Here is a 15,807-nt window from a genome sequence, read left to right as displayed (position 1 = left end):
GATTATTCTATTTGATTCTTCATTTACTGTATCGAGACTCTGATTCTGCTTGAAAGTTTTCCGTAGTTCATTCTTTATAAATTGATATTTTTTGTAACGTCGTTTTTCGGCCATTATGAAATTTGTGTAACTGCAAACTAAATATGGTGTATGAAAAACTATTCTTGAAAACTTTAATATTGCAACTCTTCAGATAATTAAAAAAAAATTTTTTTTTTAATATAAAAAATATATATATATATTTATTTATTACATAACACATAAATGTACATACCTTTTCTGCGAACGATGAAATGCAGGTCTCGAGCACACGTATTCGGGGCACGAATAACAACACTTATTTAAAAACTTATTTAAAAACTTGATCGCGTACGTACAAGTCGATAGAGATCGTCGAGACACAAGAGATAGCCGAGATATTCAAGGTGTGTTCTATATGAGAGAATTTTGTCTTCTGATTTTCGGTGTCGTGTCGTGTATAATGTTAACTTTGATATTTTCCTATTGGTTGTCTTAAAACTGTATGGGGTGACTAAAAGTTTCCTAATTGGTGAGTGCGTGGTGCAGTTTGGTCGTCAGAGTAGGGATGCGCTTTGATGAAATTGTGTTTAGATTATATAATGAATTGGGTGCGAAAGATATGGGGAAAATAGTCTGGAAAACTAAATGTTTGTATATTGCCCTGTCAATGGGCTCGCTCACGGAGGTTTCGAAGTGGTGTCCGCTGACACCCAATAATTTTGGGACCGTCGCGTCGCGTCGCGTCGAGTGCCTCGGCTATCGCAACCGACCGTTCAATCTGATTGCTAGTTTGCTAACGAATGAATGCGTTTCTCGCTGCAACATGGCCAGGGCCTTTATCAAATACATTGGCCGAAGTTAAATGTTTATCCCGAATAGGTACCAGTCTGTTACTACGAACTTTTTAATCTTGCATACAATTCAATAACATTGCGTAAGACGTAAGAGCTACACGATTATTTTTCATGCAATAACTTTGTCGCATTAATGTTATTATAATATAAATATATGTGGATTAAGTGACAAACACGAATTCAAAGTAAATTAAAAGTAAACATTTTACTTCGCATCATATTCGGGAACAAATATTTTTCCATGATAAACATAAAATATTTCCTGCATAGATAAAAAAAATATTCTATTTCTAATATTACATAAAGATTCATTTTATAATGAGAAAAATATTTTGTTCGTAATATTAAACAAATATTATTTGTTGTAACGTAAAGGATTGCGGTGATTGCGGAATGACAGGAGTCGGAATATCTGGAGACATAGGATATATTTTCCAAACACGTTAGTACAAAGGATGAGGAGATAGGTTTTGTTATAAAATAGATTCTTTCAAAAGAGTGAGAGACAAAGCTAGCAACGATTAATTGACGAAAAGATATAATACGCGATACCACCATCGGGCGTCCGGTTTATTTCAACCGTACTCCCCCTTTGGGAATACGACGACGACGCGGTTTCGCCTGTTTTCTCATGTCCGATCGGCGGCCGGCCTTCATGGCCGTCCTCTCCGAAACGTACAGAGGAAGCAGGCGTCCCTACTCTCAGGCGGCCAGGAAGCACCCTGTTCTTTCCTCTCGGCGGGCGGCCGGCCTTCATGGCCGTCCTCTCCCATGTATCCAGAGAGGCGTCCAGGTGCAACCCCTGTCCTCTCCTGGGCTGCTGGGCGTCCGATAGCATTGCTTCGTACTCTCCCATCCTGTAGGCGGCCGTGGTCTTACCTCGTCCTCTCCTACAGGCGCAGCAAGAGTGCTTACTCCGCGGTAATCTACCGATATTTATATGGACTCGTTGCTATCTTTATCAATAACGCGTTACTAGGGGTCTAGAAGGTTCCAGACCCCGCGGTTCCCCTTGAACCGCCGGCCACGCTGCCTCGGCGCAATTCTTCTGTTACATCGGGGGGGGGGGGTGACGAGGGGTCTTGACGCTTTATTGTTCCTCGTCGCGTTACATTGTATATTAGGAAAAAATATTCTATTTCTAATATTTAATAAAGATTTGTTTTATAATGAGAAAAAAATATTTTTTTCCTGATATTAAATAAATATTATTTGTATATTAGGAAAAAATATTCTACTTCTAATATGAAATTTAATATTTAGAAAAAAATATTTTTCTCGTAACATGAAATACATATTTCCTGAATATTTAAAAAGAAATATTTTTTACTTAATATAAAATAAATATTGTATGTATATTCGAATATTAAAAAAAGATTGAATCTCTTTTTAATATTATATGAATGTGTATACAATATTTTGTGCTACTAGGGATATACACAGAGATATGCTTGCTACCTTATTATTATATAGTTTGCCTAGTACGTTTGATAACTTCCGATGTGCTATAGAGAGTAGAGATGAGCTGCCTGATCCAGATCAATTGAAAATAAAAATATAAGAGGAATACGAGGCCAGATCACAGGGGCCTTCATGGCACAGCAAAAGAAGAAACCTTTCGTCAAGAAGTGGACTGAATCGAAGAGCGAAGGGAAACAGTTTTCAAATGACAAGTTCCAAGTGCGATGTCATATTTGTAATAAATTGGGACACAAAAGTTCTCGATGTTGGCATAGAGGTAACGATAAGAAACACTCAGATAGTCAGGCTAACACTTACTTTGCAAGTGTATTTTCTGAAAATTTCCTTGCGCTACAAGCAAGCGATAAAGTGTCAAGCAGTAAATGGTGTCTTGACAGTGGGTGCACCACACACTTATGCAAGGACAGGACAAAATTCACACACATAAACCGTACAGAACCTAAAAATGTAAATTTAGCAAACGATACCTCTGTAAGTGTTTCCCAAGCTGGCGTAGTTGAATTTATAGCATCAGTGTCGAACGATAGACGTCAAACGAAGCTAAAGGATGTACTGCATGTACCCGAATTGCATACAAACTTAATGTCAGTGGCAAAAATAACTGACAGGGGTCATGAGGTTGTGTTTAAGAAAAATATTGCTCGGATCAAAGACCAGGAAGGGAAAACAAGACTTGTTGCAGATCGTCAGGGTGATCTCTTTTATATTCGACAAGGAACAGAACACGCGAATAGTGTGGTTCGTGAACAGTGTTGAGCCTTAGAGTTGTGGCACAGAAGATTAGGTCACTTAAATTACAGAGATGTCATCGAGTTAAGCAGAAGAGGCGCTACAACCGAGTTTGAAGCAAAGCCGATGCCAAGTAAATGTGAAATTTGTCTCAGAGGGAAGCTAACCGCTGTACCATTTTGTAAGCGGAAAGAATCAGCTGTTCAGGTTTTGGAGATTGTACATATGGATATCTGTGGACCTATGCGTACGGAATCTCAAGGTAAGGCAAAATACTTCATTACGTTTACCGATGAGTTTACTAGGTGGTGTGAAGTAAGGTTCCTGACAAGTAAGAAGGATGCCCTAAAAGCGTTTAAAGAATATAAAAATATGGCCGAAAAGCAGATTGGGAAGCATATCAAAAACCTCCAGTCAGACAATGGAACAGAATTTTGCAATCATGAGTTTGATACTTTCCTGCGTATGGAGGGCATTAAAAGGAGACTGACAGTACCCTACACTCCGCAGCAGAATGGCATCGCGGAGAGGAAAAATCGGACACTGGTTGAAATGGCTAGGTGCATGATCATGGAATCAAGAGCGCCATCATCTTTTTGGGCAGAAGCCGTTGCAATGGCAAATCACATCAGGAACCGATGCCCTAGGAAGTCTTTAAATGGAAAAATACTATACGAGTTATGGACTGGTAGGAATGCCAAGTTAAAATATCTACATTCTTTCGGCATTAAGGCGTATATTCTGGATAAGTCGCCAAATAAGGATAAATTCGCACCAAGAGGAAAGGAAGGCATGCTGGTGGGCTATTCCGACGAAACGAAAGGCTATAGAGTCTGGATACCACAAGACAGAAGAGTTACCATTGCTAGGGATGTCCGATTCCTTGATAAATATAGCAATGAGGGAGAGTTTCAAGATATAATATTACCTGCTGATATGGATGATCGACACGAGCCAGAGTCAAGTGTCGAAATGGTAACTAATCAAAATTGTGGTACTGATGTTATTTTTTCAGAAGCTGAACAAAATCAAGATATAATCTTACCTGCTGAAATGGAAATTAGTCAAAATTACGAAGCTGAGCAAAACCAAGATATACTGCCAGATCCTCACTCGCCTAATAAAATAAAACGGACACGTGGTAGGCCGCGTAAGGTATATACAGGAAATAGAGGGAGACCAAAGAAAATGTATCAATACACTCCAGTCCAAAATCAAGTTAGCCAACAGACTGAAGACAATGCTACTGAAGGATGCTTAGAGGAAACTGTGAATGACGAGCATTATGAAGATGGTGGTACGACAACGGAGAGCGACGGTGATGCATCTATTGATGCGGCTTCTGGTGACGAGACCGCTTGCTTTTCCGAGGTCACCATACACGAGGCAATGGCGAGTCAAAATACCCATGAGTGGAAGGAGGTGATTTACTCAGAAGTTAAAAGCCTTGTGGACAATGGCACATGGGACATCGTTCGTAGACCCGTGAGTAAAAATGTTGTAACCTGTCGTACAGTCTTAACAAATAAGCGTGCTCCTGATGAATCGATTGTGCGACGAAAAGCACGAGTGGTTGCTAGGGGTTTCTCACAACGCCCTGGAATTGATTTCAAGGAGACATTTTCACCAGTAGCGCGGATGAGTTCATTACGCATGATTTTAAGTTTGGCAGCTAGATATAACCTGAAACTACATCAAGTGGATGTTGAAACCGCATACTTGAATGGACATTTGGAAGAAGAGGTATTCATGGAAAAACCTGATTTCTTAGAGGAAATGCTAAAATTGATCATCAGCCGTGAGGATAAGAAGAGCATGGCGGTCAAACAAGCCCAAAGAATGCTCAAGGAAATGCATCATGGGGGCGAGGTATGTCGTCTCCTTAAAGCTCTGTATGGTTTACGCCAAGCAGGACGCCAATGGAATGCAACACTAAATAAAAAACTTCTCGATTTGGGTTTAATGGCAACAAATGCCGATTCATGTATATATTTTGCTCGACGCGGAAATGCCATTATGTTATTACTAGTATATGTAGATGACATTATAATTGCATCAGATAATAAGGATTGGATACAAGATATAATTCAGGGTCTTCAGAAGAATTTCAAGATAAAGGATCTTGGACCCGCAAAATACTGTTTGGGAATTGAAATAGACCAAACAGAGGATAAAGTGTCACTTTCACAGAAGGGGTACATTCAAGATATATTACACAAAGGATGGATGATTGTAATCCTGCCTCTACGCCACTGGATGTAGGAAGTCGTCTCGTAAAAAATGAGCAGAATGAAAACGATGGAGAAAGGAAGCCCTACAGAGAGTTAGTCGGGGCTCTTATGTATTTGGCCACCTCCACCAGACCCGATATTGCTCATTCAATGAGTGTGCTGAGCCAATTTAACGATTGCCATAACAGCACACATTGGAGAGCTGCTAAGCGCGTGCTTAGATATCTCAGCGGGACTTCTAATTATTGTATTGTTTACAGAAAGACGGATGAAATTTGTTGTGCTACGTAGATGCCGACTGGGGAAGCTGTAGCATAGACCGGAGATCATATACTGTTTTTTCATTTTTGCTGGGTGGCGGCACCGTGAGTTGGGAATCACGAAAACAACGCACCGTTGCCCTATCTTCAACGGAAGCGGAATACATGGCAATAGCAGAAGCAGTCAAGGAAGCCATCCATTTAAGAACTTTTCTCCATGAATTAGGTTTTCATGATATAGCGAAAACAGTTCTTTTCAACGATAATCGAGGGGCAGGACTGCTTACACAGAACCCTGTTTTTCACCACCGCACAAAGCATATTGACATGCGGTATCATTTTATTAGAAGCGCTCTGAAGGAGGAGGATATCAGATTGGAATATTTGTCAACTAATGAGATGGCGGCTGATGTACTCACCAAGGCGCTACCGCGACAAAAACACAATTTTTGCGTGGATAAATTAGGAATTGTTCAAGATGTATTAAATAGAAATTAAGTTCGCTTATACGTCAGTATTAAAGGGGAGTGTTGAGAATTAATACTCGACAGTTATTCGCGACATCTGCATGAGAATGCGTCTATCGGACTGATCGTCTTTTGTTTTCTTGCGGTGATTCCGTTTTGTCTGCGTTCTTTCTTTTCTGGAACACTCCACATTCTTCTCTACGCGCGAAAGCATGTAATTTTCGTATATTAAATAAAGTGTGTTAAAGTCTACCATTAGATCCCCCCACGTCCATACAATCCTAACAAAAATATAAGCTAAATATTCAGAAGATATAAACTAGATATTTAAAAACTATAAAGTAAATATTAAAAAAATGTGAATTTAATATTTGAAAAATATAAATTCAATATTTAAAAAACATTCAATAAAACTTTCAAATTTAAGAAAATATTATAACAAAAATTAGAAACTATCCCTAGTAGCACAAAATATTGGTTAAATATTTTTTTCAGATATTCAATAAATATTTTTTGAGCCACACTTTTTAATATGAAATAAATATCAGATTGAAATATTATATACAGATACAGGAAATATGAAATAAATGTTAAAGAAATGTAAATTAAATATTCATCAAATATGAAAGAAATATTTAAAATACGTAATGTAAATATTCAGAAAATATACAATCAATATTTAAAAAATGTAAAATAAATATTTCTGTTATATTCTATGAATGGTTAGTCTATATTTTTTAAACATTTATTTTACATTTAATGTATGTGTATACAATATTTGAATCGAATGTTTGCTTTATATTAAAATGTGTGGCTCAAAAAATATTGGTTTGATGTTTGAAAAAATATATTTAACTAACTCACTTTTATATATTTGGTTTGCTAATTGTGGTTCTCTAGATCGGGATTTAGTGTTTTTTTTATGTAATGTTAAATATGTATCTTTTAAAACTTCGATTCCAAACGCGAACTGAAAATATGGCCACACGTGAGCGCGGCGCGGGCATTCCTTGGAGCGGTCACCCATCCCTCCTTGTTACGTGGCCTACGGTTGTTGTACCTCGGTGATCTGTAACGTAGTGGTGTTTCTACCCCTTCGAATCATCAGATGAAATCATTTTTCCAACATTTCAATTTTCACTAACAATACTAGTGGCGCCATAAAAGATACACTACCGTTCAAAAGTGTGGAAGGAGCTGAACAGAATCTTATGGAACTTTATTGTTTAAGATTTTTTATTATAATCAAAGTATGACTTTCTCTGAAAATTGAATTTAGTAAAGCGAAAGAAGCTAGGGAAAAAAGGCAAAGGAACAAATGATACATATATAATAATGAATACGGATTTGATGGCATATTAATTTAACTTTTATTGAATACGCTTGAAATAAAGATATATTTTATATATATTTATAAGCTTACAGCCTTGACTTGGCTGTCGCTAAAAATAAAGACACGCATTGTCTTATTTCCACCTCCGTAATTGTAGTTTGCCTTCTTCTTGTGGCAGCTGTGAAATTAAAAATGAAACAAAATACATACATATGTATTACGTATAGGTCGTGGCAATACATAAAAGTAATAATTATAGTTACTTACTCATTACAGCATCATATAATTTTAAATTTACAAATGATAATTTTTTCTTCTTTCCTTGTCCGGAATAATTCGTAGCTGCTTCATTTGTCATAATTTTCCGAAGCATATTATAAATAATTTTTTTGTTGGTGTCTCCACCGACTAAATATAACAGTTGTACCTGAAAAATATATGCCATTATTTATTTGATGTCAACATTACAGATTATATATATGAACCACATACCAAACAACAGTAAATACAAACCAGCGAATTAAATTTTTCTGTGTGTTCTGATCTCATCGTATCAAAATCGTTGATGGCAACTACCGACGCTAATGGTAATTGATTTAGAAAATTAATATCTAATTCGTCATGGCTGCTTCCACCCGTTACTCTAACATTTAATAATCTTTCAATATTCTCTAATTTATTTAAAATTAATTTTACGTCGTATTTTATTTCGATATATTGCCGACTTAATGCGGCCAATTGTCCCTCATCCTTATTTGTTGTTATACTATGTACATCTGTGGAGAATATCACATAGTATTATTATCACCTTAAGTTTATTATCTTATTATATGTATAATTGATTACTATTTTGATATTTATAATAAAGATTTAGCATTTTTGTCTATTTTCCGACTTACTTGGTGTTTCTATTTGCGATGGCTCAATTGGTTGGCTTTCTTTCGAAGAATCAGATGAATCGGATGATTCGAAAATAATGCGCTTTTTGGATATATTGTGTTTTGGAATTTTGGATACTTTTCTCGTTGGCGACATTTTAAAAATTATATAAAATAATCCTTAAAAATATAAATTTATAAATACCTCAATTAATATTTACTTTAAAATAACGTAATTAAACTTAAATTTAATGATACTGATGAAGCAGTTCACATGCTACGAAATATGAATGGCATTTAACTACGAATGATTTGTACAAAATTTCATTTAGTTCGTAAGACAAGATTTCATCAGTGAATTTATCAAATTTAAATAATCCTATTATTTTGGATTTAATAGGGTGTTTATAAAAATTTTTTAAGTTTGTTGATAATTTCCCAACTATTCTGTTTTCTAATATGTCTGTGACTTGTAGGACATGTCCATTTTTTAGAAAGACATAACGGTCACAAAATCCATACGCTTTTAATTTAAAATAAGGAAGTTGTATTGTTTTTCTGTTATTGCTGATTGTAATCCTTATTTGTGTATTAATATTTTCCGTGACTGTAGGCATTCCATTTTCCGATAATCTATTTGTTATTTGTGCTAAAGGTTTATTCCATCTACCTAGCATGCTTACTAGCTTTCCTAAATAGTTTTCAAAAGGAAAGCAACTTAATTCCTCCAAAGAATATCTGAAATTTTCTACATCGTCTGAAATGTGCACTAAATTATGAATATTATATGTACAAAATTCTCTGCCATAAAGGCTAGGACAATTGTCAAGATTAAATAACATTCCCCGAGCTGTATTTAACCACTCTGCGTTTGGATATAACTTATTATGTAATAATGTTGAAAAGATTTCGAAGCGAAATTGTGCTCGAAGCAGCTCGGCGTGTTTGCATGTAAGCAAGTTGCGGGTGCGTTGTGCGTGCCCGTGGAATCCGCGCGGTGTGTGTCCGCCTTGATGCGAATGCTGCTGTTTCTCGTTCTTTTGTTTTTTTCGTGCGTGTATGTTTTCTCCCCAGTCGTTCATCAACCGCTATCCGTTACGGTCAGTTATCTGTTTGCAACCAATTGTTCAATAAATAAAATTCTAATAGCGACATGAAATAACAAGAAGTGATCATAATAATTATCTGGAAGAATTTGTTTTAACAGAATGGGTCCCAAGTATAAAAGGAATAGTCGGAACTCAGTAGCTTTGAATCGAGGTAGCTCCGATATGGGACGCGATTTACGATTAAATTCACTGGGTACATATTTTGCTGAAGATGTCATTCTCTTTGATAATTTATTTTTATCTGAAATTCCAAGTTGTATTTTGCACCAATGACCGAGTAATTTTCTCATTACCCCTAAGCAACATAAATACATATAATCTAGAGCAAAATGTTTTATTATATCGAGTTTAATTATATTTAACAGAGGTGTTCTTTGATTATTTTGATGATGAGCAATGTCGTGAAAGTTTTCAAAATGGGAATGCGTTCGAGCGCTAGCGTCACGTTTTACATAACTAATTCGTTTTTTGTAATATATACCCGTTTCTCTACATCTTTCGCAACCTTTGTAACCCGTATGTCCTTTAATATTTTTTAAAAATGCTCTCGCAGGTGCATCACACGTAAAACATATAACAGTTACTTTAAAATTATTACCATCGTAAAATAATCCATATTCTAAAATATCGTTCAATTCATGAACAAAATCATTTAAATAATCAGTCAAGGAATTAGGTTTTGCATCGCCATAATATATTGCTATTGGAAAAGGGGACACCGTACAATGTTTCAATACTATTTTGCATAAAATGGGCCAAAACTGTTTATTTGAACTTTTTGAAAGTGGAATACCATCGACATTAAAAATTAATTGAAACATAAATGTTTCTTTCAGCTCCGTCAATACACTTGCATTTTCTAGCAAACTTAATAAATGCGCCTTTATACCTAAATATGAATATTGAGCTATTGTATTCTTTTTGCTAATAACTTCTGTAATATTGTTCGATGAGCGCTTAGTCTTTAATACAGTTCGTGCATCGCGTGGAATCTTATATTCAGGAAAAATGTCCTTCAAGCCTTTTAATAAACAATTTAGTTGCGAATGATTGATTTTATTTTCTAGGGACCATGTTTTTAAAAATGTAACTAATTTCAAATTTCGGAAAGCAGTACATGTATCATCATCTATAGTGTAATTTGTCTTATTTCTAATTTGAAGATCAAATGGTTGATTCACATCAGATATGAAGGGATCATTAATCGTTCGTGAATTAGTTTGTATGATTCCAATTGATTCTTCTACTGTGTCGAGACTCATCTGATTTTGATTCAAATTCAAAGCTATTTGTTTCTTGTTAGTTTTATTTTGAATAATGTTTAGTTTTACATATTGGATACATATAAAGAAAAATAAATACGCGCGCGTCGTACAAGAGACAAACGAAAAAGACACACACTCTCTGAATACAGCGGTCAAAAACAAAAGAAACTAGAACGAAAGAAGGTCCACGAATTTTCTGGAATGGCGCATAATTTGAACATTCCAACACTCCCCCTAATTCGTGGGCCGACGCAGAATAATTCTATTCGCAAGGTACATGTCTTACAAATAAGCTTTAAGCTCTCAATTACATAGTTTCAACAATTCAACGCATTTTACATGTTTCAGTTTTGGCAGTGATTTCGTCAGTATATCAGCTGCCATGTCATTCGTAGGTTTATATTCAACCTTAATATGCCCTTGTTCCTGGGCCTCTCTAGAAAAATGAAATCGTATGTCGATGTGTTTACTTCTAGCATGATATATATTATTCGTACACAACGCGATTGCACTTTGATTGTCGCAATATACTTGTGTCTCTTTGGAAACAAATTTGGACTGCTTCATATGCTTCAATAACTCTCGCAAGTATACAATCTCTTTCGTTACTTCCGAGAGGGCTATGTATTCCGATTCCATGGTGGAAAGCGCGACACATTTTTGCTTTTTCGTCGCCCAGCTTATCGGTGCTCCACCCAAAAACGTCACAAATCCGGAACTCGAATGTCTATCCTCAAGATTTCCACCCCAATCAGAATCTACATACGCTTGTAATAACTTATTTGTCTTTTCGTACTTAATACTATAATCACATGTCCCTCGCAGATATCTTAATACGTGCTTTGCCATTTTCCAGTGTATAATTCTTGAGTTTTCGCAAAAACGACATAGAAAATTTACCGCAAACATTATATCTGGTCTAGTTGTATTGGCTAAATACAATAAGCTTCCCACTAATTGCCGATATGGTTTTTCCTTCATTTCGTCGATTTCCGAATCTGTTGGTGGTTTCAAATCTTTTACCTGTTGGTTCACATTAGCTTCTAGAGGTGTATTCGCAGTTTTACAATTTTTCATATTAAATCGCTCAAGTAAATCTTCTATATACAAACTTTGATTTAACTTTATCTTACCCTTTTGACCTTGTCTTTCAACGCGAATGCCTAAGATATTTGATACTGGCCCTAAATCATTCATGGCGAATTGCTTCTTTAGTAAGTCTTTTACAACTTTTAACTTCTTAAAATCAGCAGAGGCTATTAGCAAGTCGTCTACGTAGATTATTATTATAACATCACTTCCATTTGAGTTATCAACGTATACACACGGATTTATTTCGGACTTAATAAAGTTAATACTTATCATATACTTATTTAATTTACTATACCATTCGCGACCTGCCTGTTTTAATCCATACAATGATTTCTGTAACTTACATACTTTATCTTCTTGTCCTTTCCTTACAAATAATATTGGCTGTTCCATGTATATCTCATCGGACAACTCAGCCTGCGTATAGGCCGAAACGACATCCATATGATGGACAAACATTTCATTTTCAACACTTATAGCCAAAAGTGCTCTCAACATCTCAAATCTTGCTACAGGCGCAAACGTCTCGTCATAATCCTGTCCTGGTATTTGTTGGTCTCCGCGTGCAACTAACCTGGCTTTAAATTTTTGAATACTTCCATCCTGGTTTCGCTTTATCCTGTAAACCCATTTATTCTTTATAACCTTTTTATTCGACGGTCTACTTACCAAACTCCAGGTATTGTTGCCCTTTAGAGTGTTGAACTCAGACTCCATAGCTTCTAGTCAGAATGATTTTTCTGACGAGCGCATCGCCTCCTCAACCGTTTTCGGTACTTTGCATTCGTGACATTTTGCAACATTAGCGCTATGATACAATTTTCGCGGTCTACCACGCCGTCCGGTTCTTTCCAATTTCGGTCGTCCGCAACCTCTGTTTCGTGGGGTAGGTTCCAACATTTGATTAATTTCCTGTTCTTCTCTTGCTGTTTCTTCCTCTTCTTCTTGAGAATCTTCAGGATCATCTTTATAGTTGTCTTCATTTATCATTTCATGCTGCTCTTCTTCCTTGTCCAGGTCCTCATACATGGGCTCTTTCGAATTCTCAATCATATCGTAGGTCAAATGTTCCAGTTCAGATTCTGGTTGCTTCTCCTTTTCGAAGTTCGTTGATTCTGGAATTTCTTCTATGAAACGTACATCTCTTCGTTTCACTACTTGGTTTGTTCCCTTTTTCCATAATCTATAAGCTTTTGCTTCCTGAGAATATCCGACTAAAATGTATTCTTCTCCTCTTGCTGCGAACTTGTTTCCTCTGTTATTTTTATTGAGTGCAATAGTTCGGCTTCCGAATGTTCTAAAATATCCTACGTATGGCTTCCTTTTGGTCCATATTTCAATAGGAGTTGCATCGTTTAACGCCTTGGTTGGGCATCTATTCCTAATGTATGCGGCTGCGCACACCGCCTCAGCCCACAACTCGTATGGTAAATTAGATTGCAACAACATACAACGCGCCATTTCTACTAGCGTCTGATTTGCGCGCTCAGCCACGCCGTTTTGTTGCGGTGTGTATTCCACACTCAACTCTCTTTGAATACCTTCTTGTTTTAAAAACTCATTGAAATTGCGAGATAGGTATTCTTTGGCATTGTCACTTCGAATCTTCTTTATTTGACGCCCTGTCTGCTTTTCAACGCGAGCTTTATACTCTTTAAATGCTTCGAAGATGTCAGACTTTTTCTTCAAAATTGCTACCTCAATGTATCTACTTTTGTCGTCAATAAAGGTTGCAAAGTATTTCGCTCCCCCTAGCGAACAGGTTTTAAATGGCCCACAAATATCGGTATGTATTAAATCTAAGACGTCGTTTTCTCTTCTTGTTGATTGCCTGAAAGGTTGCTGATGAATTTTTGCCTTCATGCATACTTCACATACTGGGTTTTCATTTTTCAAACACAATTCGTCTCTCAGTCCATCTACAATTTCTTTCTTTTTAAGTTTTCTTAAATCCTCGAAATTCAAGTGGCCCATTCTTTGATGCCATTTCATTAGATTCTTATTGCACTGTTGAGAGATCATAGCCGATTGCACTTGCTGTTCTTTTATCACATACAAGCCATCTTCCATCGTTGCTTTCATTACTGTTGATCCATCTTTGCGTCTCACGAGTGCATGATTTTCATAAAACACCACAGAATATCCATTGCTTGTAATACTCGACACAGATAATAAGTTGCTTTTAAATTCTGGAACATACATTGCTTGCTGTAATTTGATACTTTTTGTTTCTTTGGGAGTTTTTATATTTATGTTTATTTCTCCCTGTCCCTGCGAATTAATGCTATCTTCTGCTGCTGTATAAATTCTCGTTTTCTCATTGTTGTCCAGATTGTGGAACTTCTTTTCATCGTAGCACATATGTGTACTTGCTCCGCTATCCAAGCACCAAACTCCTGCTCTTCGTGTGGTAGTGCTGAAAGCAGTGGCTGTAAATGCATCCTGTGTCATTCTCTTATTTCCTAATTTTGCTTTTGATCTGCAATTTCTAGCAATGTGTCCTACTTTACCACATGTAAAACACTTAACTTCAAACTTCTTTCCTTGTTCATTGTGTGTAGTGCTTTTGTGCGTACCTTTCTTATATGAATTACCTCTACTCGACAGTAGTGCTTCTTCTGCGCCTCCTTCGTGTTCCCTTGTATTCTCAGCTCGTCTTGACTCCTCTTCGAGTATCTTGTTTCTTAATTCTTCTAAGGGTGGCATTTGCTCTCTTGATTCAATTGCTATACACAAAGTTTCATATTCATGAGGTAATGAATTCAACAACCAAATAGATAATAGATTTTCTGGCAATTTTAGCTCACATTCCTCTAGTTGTTCCGCTATGTTCATAAATTCATTTATGAACTGTGTCATGCTTTGATTTGAAGCTTTCTTTAGACGGTACAACTGCTTAAACAAAACGCATTGCCTCATTGGGCTTTTAGATTCATATTTTTCTTTCAATACTTGCCATGCATCTGCAGAGGTTTCTGCCCTTTTGACATAGTTGTATTGGTCAGGTTGTACGCTGAGGATAATCGAATCCAGAGCTTTCTCATCGTTTATAGTCCATGCCTGGTAGTTCTCTGCAGGTTTTGTAACGCTTCCATCTACGTACCCCCATAATCCATTGTAGCGAAGTATGCTCTTCATTTGGATTTTCCATGTATCGTAATTTGCAGAATTTAATTTCTGAACTTGGTCTACCTTAGCAATATTCATTTTCGATTCTTTTTGTCGAACACGTGGCACGTAGGATAACCTTACTTTTTTTTCGGTCACTATTCGCACATTTAATTACTCATATGTACTACCTGACTTTGAGTCTTCAGGGTCTCCTGGGCCCATAACCTGTTAGTTTTATTTTGAATAATGTTTAGTTTTACATATTGGATACATATAAAGAAAAATAAATACGCGCGCGTCGTACAAGAGACAAACGAAAAAGACACACACTCTCTGAATACAGCGGTCAAAAACAAAAGAAACTAGAACGAAAGAAGGTCCACGAATTTTCTGGAATGGCGCATAATTTGAACATTCCAACATTTCTTTATAAATTTATATTTTTTGTAACGTTTTTCGGCCATTGTGAAAGGGCCTAGCCGATTAAGATGGTCAAAACTGCCCTTAGAGGTTTTTCAATGATTAATGAACCATTCGAAAGCTGACCCAGAAAAACCCCTCTGAGCAAAATTTCAACCCCCTATCTTGCCTGTGAGGGTAGTTACAGGGTAAATTAGATTTCGCGCTTTTCCGCGCATTTCCCACACTCTGATGCTTCCTAAAATTCTGAAAAAAATGTGGCATATTTTGGATCCTAGGACAGATTTTTGAGAATTTTTTCAGATTTTTTTCTTGCAAACTGTGGTCGTAAAAAATGAAAAACCTCAAAAAAATCGGAAAAATGTACATTTTTCAAAAATATGAAAACATGCTATTTTGCTGTTTAGTGCCCCGATAAAGTACCATAACAGGCAGTGTCCTCAATTTTTTTTAGATTTTTTCTTGTGGGCACTTTTTGTCCAGACAAGAAAAACCGAATTTTTTCGCCGTTTCTGCTATTAGGAGGAAAGTTACACTTGTTGGTTTTACCGCAGG

At 36.4% G+C, this 15,807-nt stretch overlaps 1 long non-coding RNA gene across 1 annotated transcript; it reads right to left on the bottom strand.

The window, feature by feature from the left end:
* Nucleotides 1-7,996: 7,996 nt before the first annotated feature.
* LOC143363292 (uncharacterized) lies at nucleotides 7,997-8,439 on the bottom strand. Its single transcript, XR_013083783.1, has 3 exons — nucleotides 8,277-8,439; nucleotides 8,074-8,153; nucleotides 7,997-8,020 (listed from the first exon to the last, which is right to left on the bottom strand). It is a non-coding gene; the product is annotated as an uncharacterized LOC143363292 (long non-coding RNA).
* Between the last annotated feature and the right edge of the window lie 7,368 nt (nucleotides 8,440-15,807).

This window comes from Halictus rubicundus, unplaced genomic scaffold (assembly GCF_050948215.1).
Source record: "Halictus rubicundus isolate RS-2024b unplaced genomic scaffold, iyHalRubi1_principal scaffold0029, whole genome shotgun sequence".
Taxonomy (NCBI): domain Eukaryota; kingdom Metazoa; phylum Arthropoda; class Insecta; order Hymenoptera; family Halictidae; genus Halictus; species Halictus rubicundus.
The sequence above is the reverse complement of the archived record's forward strand: the minus strand, read 5'-3'. Positions and strand labels throughout refer to the sequence as shown.